Source organism: Halyomorpha halys, unplaced genomic scaffold (genome assembly GCF_000696795.3).
Source record: "Halyomorpha halys isolate HHAL.00 unplaced genomic scaffold, Hhal_1.1 Scaffold348.1, whole genome shotgun sequence".
NCBI lineage: Eukaryota > Metazoa > Arthropoda > Insecta > Hemiptera > Pentatomidae > Halyomorpha > Halyomorpha halys.
This window is the reverse complement of record NW_027116547.1, coordinates 600,065-607,895: the sequence shown is the minus strand read 5'-3', so window position 1 is coordinate 607,895 and position 7,831 is coordinate 600,065. Positions and strand designations below refer to the sequence as shown.

Sequence of the window (7,831 nt, the reverse complement as noted above, 5' to 3'; positions counted from 1 at the left end):
TCAGCTCTAACAAACGATCACCAATTTATAACTTCTGAATGTTAATAAATTGCCACTCACCTCACTTTCCGTGAATGTAAAAATGTTCTATTGTTTATAAACACACTATTTACTAAGTTCAAGAGTAAATATCGCTGTATTTCCCAGATGAGAAGAAAACAAAGGCAGAGTGATACGAGCACTGATCTGCAGTTGCCGCCATGACACCTGGTACTTGGTAATAATACTAATACTTATTTTTTTCATGATAGGGATGACTATTAGTGATAATACAGGAATTAAAAAATACTAAAGTACAAGTTACCATTGTACAAGTCTGTGTAATTGAATTAAGATAAATCTACAAGACTAATAGTATTAGTTTGTACTTTATTATGAAACAGGGCCCTGGTTTTTTAAATTTTATACTAGATCGGCCTGGTGGGCCTTACATGGTTGATATAACCGTTATGTTATATTTTATATATATATATAAACAGTTGATTAAGGGGGGGAGTATAGTTTCGTACAAAAGACACCCCTAACTGTATACAATGTTCTTATTAAAAGAAAAAAAAATAGATATCAATAATGCTTCTTAATAAAAGAGGAAAGTAAAATTAATAACAAAAAATAATGATATTGGTACACTTAAATAAAACAAACAATTGCCCTCTAATAGTAAAAAGAAACAAGTTAATTTGAAAAAAATACGAGAGAAGAAAAGAGAAAAAATAAATAAAATGAATAATAATAATAATTAAAATAGAGGTAGTGTGGCTATGAATTAATTATATATTTATTACAATTTATAACAGAATGTCCTGCAGCAGTCTGGGCTTTAGTCTTCGGAGGGCCCTGGTGCTATACATCGATCAGCCCCAAGACTTGGACGTCTTCTTTTGACTCGCTGGTACCAGTAGATTAGTTTAATTTTTATATTATTTCCCTCTTCGGTCATCTTTATTTATTTATTATTGTCATTACTTACTTTTGATAAGATTGATTACATTTTTTTTGCCGTAATTATAGTGTCCTCTTCCTTAATCACCTAGTTGTTTCCTATTTCTTCTCCGCCATGTAACCACTCTGGCATTGTAACCACCTGTCACGTCAATTCTCAATACTTACTAGCCCATTATAACGAATTCCTTTGGTATTTTACCTACAATGATTACCACATCATTGTTGCTTCTGAAACATGATTAAAACCATATATTCCTTCTTCTTTTGTTTCTCTATCCGATTATTCCTTTATCTGTCACGACCAGTTTTGCCAAACCGGTGTAGGTATAGGCCTATTTGTCCATAAAAGCCCCAAACCCTTGAAGTCTATCGATTATCCACACACTTATAATATTTAATTGTGATAATATCCTTAGTGTAATCCCGCTCAAACATCATAAGGTTTGATGGAATACCTGCCACACTAATAAAATTATGCCTCCCCGAAATACTTCCGGTCCTTATTATATCTTTATTTCTAATATTTCTCTCGAAACTTTAGTTTTTCCCACTTCCTGTAAAAAATCACTAATCCATTCTATTAACTAAATCTCTAATCTTTTATCTCTCCAAGATTATCGCCCTATCTCCATCTTCACCAATCTTTCCAAACCACTAGAAACATTCATTCTGTGATAAATATCCATTTTTCCTGAAGAGACCAATTTACTTGATCTACACAATCTACCCGGGCCTCTCCCCTCCTGTTCAATAATATTATTTGGGTAGTTTAAAAAAAGGTATTTGTTTTTTACACATTTTTTAAATTAATAAACATTTCACTAAATATATATGTATTTATAGAATACAAATATATATCTTTGAAATTTTAAATAAAAGAACAATTAGAATAAATAGAACTAAAAAAAAATGTTTACAAAATTCTATTCCAGTTAACAGCAGTTTAAAGGTACAGTTGCTTACAATTGAGGAAATCCAATTTCATTTGGAATACTGAAACCGAGACTTATGAAATACATTCTGATATGAACTCATCATTTATTTATTTGTTTTCTTTTTTTTCTCCTCAAATTAGTTGTTCAGTATAATAGCCAGTTATTTATTAATATTTCTATAAATATTATTTTGTTTGTTTGTTAAAATTGATTTTTGTTTCTTTCATTCGTGAACTACATTCGACTTCTTTTCATGTTTCTATGCACTACAAGAAACACGAAAAAATGTATTTTTAATTATCAAATTCTTTCATATATACATTTATATGTTGTTTCTCATTTCTAACAATAAGAAATGATTAGTTATTAAAAAGAAAGAAAATTGAAGATACTTTGTTGTTGTTTATTGGTGCTACAGACCTGGAGGTCTAAGGCCTCGCGCGATGTCTAAGATACTTTAGATATAAATATTTTTTTAATCTAAGTCCTGTCAGTAACTGTCTGTATGTGAGACTATTTCAATGGAGATTTGGAGGACTATTCAAATTTAATTCATCAATTCTTACTCTTCCCCCTAATTTCAAACCCTACACATGGATGAGACTCAGGAAAATAAAATAAAAATTCGATTCTTCATTTAATATCCAAACTCAAATTTATGATTATATAAAAATTTCTACATCCCCAATATAAAATGTAATAATTGTTACTTATTTTTCTGATATATATTCATTGGAACTGGGTTACAATCCTGCCTTCTACGCCACAACCCCTGATGAAGACCTGAAACTCAGGTCGAAACGTCGGCATAAAATAAATAAATATGGTTTTGTTTATTTATGTTGTTATTTGCTGACCGCACCCCCCGACAAACTTCTTGAAGCATATATATTCATGTATTAAAAACACATAACATGCAAAAAAATATTATAAAATCGAACTTTGGACTATTGTGTATTAAGATTTTAATATATTAAATGTATTTGTATTAGAAGTGTTGTTGTTTTCTCCCCTGTTATAATTTTATTAATATTTTAAAATTTTATTTTTTATTTGTCACAGCTATTTTAAAAATATCAACGGTCTGCATTTATGGAGTTCTATGTTTTTTTTTTGCAGGACATAACTCTTGATATACGTAATACGTAAATTATTTCATTCCCACTTTATCAAATATAGATAGTATCTGATACGCATGAAATTAATTAATTATAGTGTATTATTAGTAAATGTAATTATTTCCCTTCTATAGTAATTATTCTGATGAGGATATTTAATAAGAGACACCTTATTATCGAGCCTATATCTCTTAATAGATTCTGCTCCTCCAACGTGTCAACAATCGATTCAGTATTATCTTGGCTACTGAATGTAGTAGCATAATTATATTACAAAGCACATTTCATAGCAGGTGATATCGATGTAAGTTGCCAATAAAGGCAAGTCACTGGAGAAAGCAATTTAACCTTGGCATAACTGTTTTGGGTGACCCTTACTGAGCAACGCATAACTGTATTTCGCTTGCGCTTCACTATGTTACATAACGATAATAACCTGTCTAAAATCAGTTCAGGACGTTTCCAAGCACTGCGGTTGTCTCTTTCCAGTTTTGTATATTCAGTACATACTGTAACATTTCATTAAATGTACATTATTAAACCATTGAGAAACATCTTGAACTATATCGTTATTATTATACAATTTAACTTCTTAACTTATATAATGAACCTCAACATTCTTCTTAAAGTTACACACTTGACAGGTTGAGCGTACTGAACTTGATTTATGGCTACTCCAGTACAATCATACAGCTCTTCAGGCTTACTTTAATTGGCTCCTTTGAACTTACACCGCCTCCGCGCACTCATTGGGATTGGACAGGTATTCCTGTTCAAAACCTCAACCGGAATAAATTCAAGCTGTTCTAAATTAATTCGAATGATTTTGCAGTAATCCACATTGGAATCGGCAGTACCAAATTACTTTTACATTTAACCGATGTAAAGGAACAAACTAAAATGGAATTCATTTGAACGAGCACTTCCCTAAGAGATAAACAGACTGGTTTAAGACTTCTTATCCATCAACTAATGTCACAAATTACCAATTCCACCTCTCAGCTTGATGCAACTTGTCGAGAGAGTGAAAGTTGTGTAGCGACAGTTGTGCTTCCTCGTCGCCATAATGGACCTGGATTCTTACTTTTTGTGATCGGACCAGGTAGCGATCGTTTCCACACCTGTCTACCTTCTTAGGACAATACATCCAGCTTCCCAGTGTCTGTTGACGAGAAGAAAGTAACCTCAAGAAGTTGCACTGTATTATGGAACTAATTGGGAATGGAATATTTATACTTATCGAAAACAAGACAAGTTGGTGAATCAAGAAGAAAACTGATATATTATTACATTTATCCCATAAATAACAGGTTTTTGCACTGTAGGCCATCGTAGTGAAATACAGATGGATTTCATTTCTGTTCCATAACCGATCGTAAAACTGAGGGTTCTCAGAAATTTTAAAAACATTAAAACGGTAACGCTAACAATTGTTTTTAAAGAACTTTCTTATCGTCTTAATATTTTTTAAAAATCATAATTAATATCATTTTGAAGAACAACACTAAATTTCAAATATAAATCTTAAATGAACCGATTATAATTTTTAATAAGAACTTGACCTATATCAGGCCAGAATATTCTCTTAATAAATATTTAAGAAGTTTTAGGGGTTGATACTAAGGTCGTTTATATCTCAAAATAAAATTGATTTAAACAAATGATCCCATATGCCAAAGGAAAATAACACCGTAAAATGAACATAGATTATTGTAATAGAAACATATTTGTATTATGTTCATATGAATTTTTGACAGATCAATAAAAGTTCTTATTTAAAGATAATGTAAATTGTCCGTCTTTGAAATTATAAGAATATGCAATGTATTTTCTTAGATTTATTAGGAGCCCAATTAAAATAATGCTGATTGAATTGAGAAATCAAATTAGCATGATTGAGTAATAATCCTTTTAGTTTAAAATCGAATTGAGACATCCTTTTCCATTTGGCTTTATGGGCCTATTTCCTTGACGATAACTTCTCTTGTTTAAAAGCTACTGATTCTGCTCAATCGTGTGAAAGAAATGAAACTAAGTGTTTACACCTATTCTTAAATGCTTTATAATGAAAGTTCGACAAACCTACAGATTCCGGCAGTAGTCAATCCACTCGCAATAACTTAAAGATCTCATTGCAAGGTTATGTTTTTTAGAATTCTGAAAGACATTTTATGAATTCTGATGGTTTTTGATTACATGTTCATATTACTAGAATTAAATTATTACATAATAAAAGTGCATTAAAAATAAAACAATATTAATAGAAATAGAAAGTAAATTATATTATTTTTGATGACTGAAGATGAACGATATATCTTCACAGATAGTTCCTGTCTGTCGGTATCTCCGCACTGTTGGTTGTTGCCGTTAACTAACACTTATCTAATTAATCAGTTGAGCATACATGTTTGGAATTATCGCTAACAATTAATGAAGATAGTGTTTTGTTAAGGTACTAAATGAGACGTTGAGAGCAAATGTAATCGCAATTTATTCTCTATATTTCTTCATTTTCATAAAGAAAAAAAATAATTAATTAATTAGTGAGTGGATGAATATCAGATGCAATTAATAGTTAGAGATGCTTAGGAATTTCTAGTTTTTAATATAGAAAGCTATTTCGCTTACCAAAATCTTTATGGAACTTTTTGAATATTTCAAACTCCTATTTTAATTTATCCCACTTTTGCATTCAACTGCTCAAATATTCCACGTCATCAGAGCTCGTTAATAGATCCTTGCGTAAGAATGAAAGTTTGGATTAGACTTTCGAAACTACTGGGATCTGTATTCTTGAGACGCTGAAGACTGTGGCTCTGTACCCTCCCAAAGGTCAGGCCGGAAATTATGGCTGGAGCTGTGGGTTTATTTTCTACTTCTTCATATTCCTCACCACATCTCCTTTCGAGGACCGTCCGCTAGTTGTGTAACTTCCGTCAGAGACGACGAAATATCAGAACCATGAGATCTTTATTTACGGAAAACAAGTTTTTATTATTTATTAACTGTAGAACAGGTCTGGTTAGTAGAGTTTCGAAAATAATCTTGAATTACTCAACAGTGGTTGGCCCTTCACATTAAATATGATTATGTATACTGGAAACATTGCTGAACATCGTTAGAATTCTTTAAAACAATTTTGATCCTTTTTCTCTCAACTTTATTCTTTTTAAACTTTCAACGTTTCGACCACTTAGGTCATTTTCAAGGATTCCTTATTCTGTTTTCATTTTAAAGGAAAAAATGAAAACAAAATAAGGAATCCTTGAAAATGACCTAAGTGGTCGAAACGTTGGAAGTTTAAAAAGAATAAAGTTGAGAGAAAAAGGATCAAAATTGTCTTAAAGAAACTAAACCACTCTCAAACAAGTATATTAATAAAAAATAAATATAATCGTTAGAATTGTTAGTTCTTAAAAAAAAAAAAAAAAAATGGATAGATTATTGTAAAAATTATATATACCCGACCATATTCATTTTTGTACGCCCGCATGAAGCCTTGTTATTTAATTTTAATGTATTTATTTTATCCATTTTTTTATTTTGCTTCCCTATATTATAAATTTGTTTCCAACTATTTATAAACTCATATATATCAGGGCTATTGAGATGGGTGGAGATGTGCTCAATTGACAACAGAAATTTGTAAAAAAGAAAAAAATAGGCAAAATTAAATGTTCATTATGTTTGTTCATTATGTTTCTCCACAGCTCCTCTTACCAAGTCAGCCCTGATGAAGATCTACATGGTGTGACTAAATATCGGCAATCAATAAATAGGTTTAAAATATTTCCGTTCCTCTTGATCCCATATCTTCTTCATTTTTATAAAATAGAGTCCGTCAGAAGTATAAGGAAACTAGGCTTTCTTTATTCACGTATTTCCAACGTGAGAAATGCTTAACCTTTTTCTTGTAATTTTTCATGACATATGAGGTAAAAGTGTTTAGTACTGTTCAGTAATATACATTTTCTATTATCCTAATTCTTTCAAGTATACTGTTAAAAAAAAAAAATTTTCGAATTTTTTAAATTTCGAATTTATTTAGTCTTAATAGAAACGAACTTTTGTAATTTTATAATTGCCTATTTTTGTTAATTTTACCTAGAATGATATTTTATTTCAAGAGGTGAATCTCACGCAATTCAATAATTTAAAACAAACCAAATTCCATTTTTTATTTTTGTTATATTGGTTACATGTTAGTCGACGATTTTCCATCTTCCGGACAAAAACTTCAAGTAACTTCGTACACTAGTCTAAAATTCCATTTTGCTGGATAAATCATTAAGCGATGTGTCAGCCAGTCATTCGTTGTATTTAGTTGCTATCAATTTCTTATCCACAAAAAAGTAAAAACAAACATATAAATAACTAAAGTCATTAATAAATAAATATAGAAACAATCTTGACTAAAAACTCTTTAAACCTCAATATCTCCTTTGTCAAAAATGTAACCTTCCATAATGGTTTTATTCCTTAATTAAAATAGTTTATTGATTTTAAAATTTGTTTATCAGTAGTTTGAAAATTATATTGATATTATGATGATAAAACATTATTAAATATAATTAATGATGCAAATGTTCTCCTGATTTTTAATTTAATATTTTTTGGGATGAGCAAAAAAAAAAAAGATTCAAAAATATCTTGCAGTATATAAATTGTTGCTGATCGCAAATATTATAATAACTATATAGGTGCGAATGTGTATTTATTTTATTTTTACTTAAATTTAGTTTTCTTTATCTTGTGTACAAATTATTTTTTTGTTTATTATTTAATCAACTTTATTTTATTATATTTATTGTATTGATTTATATTTTTGTTTAC

The 7,831-nt window shown here is 29.8% G+C and overlaps 1 protein-coding gene across 4 annotated transcripts in view; it reads left to right on the top strand.

Annotated features, from left to right (window-relative positions):
* Positions 1–7,831, top strand: part of Myo10A (Myosin 10A) — a 215,253-nt gene that overhangs the window by 80,051 nt on the left and 127,371 nt on the right. The gene's annotated exons all lie outside the window — the stretch shown is intronic.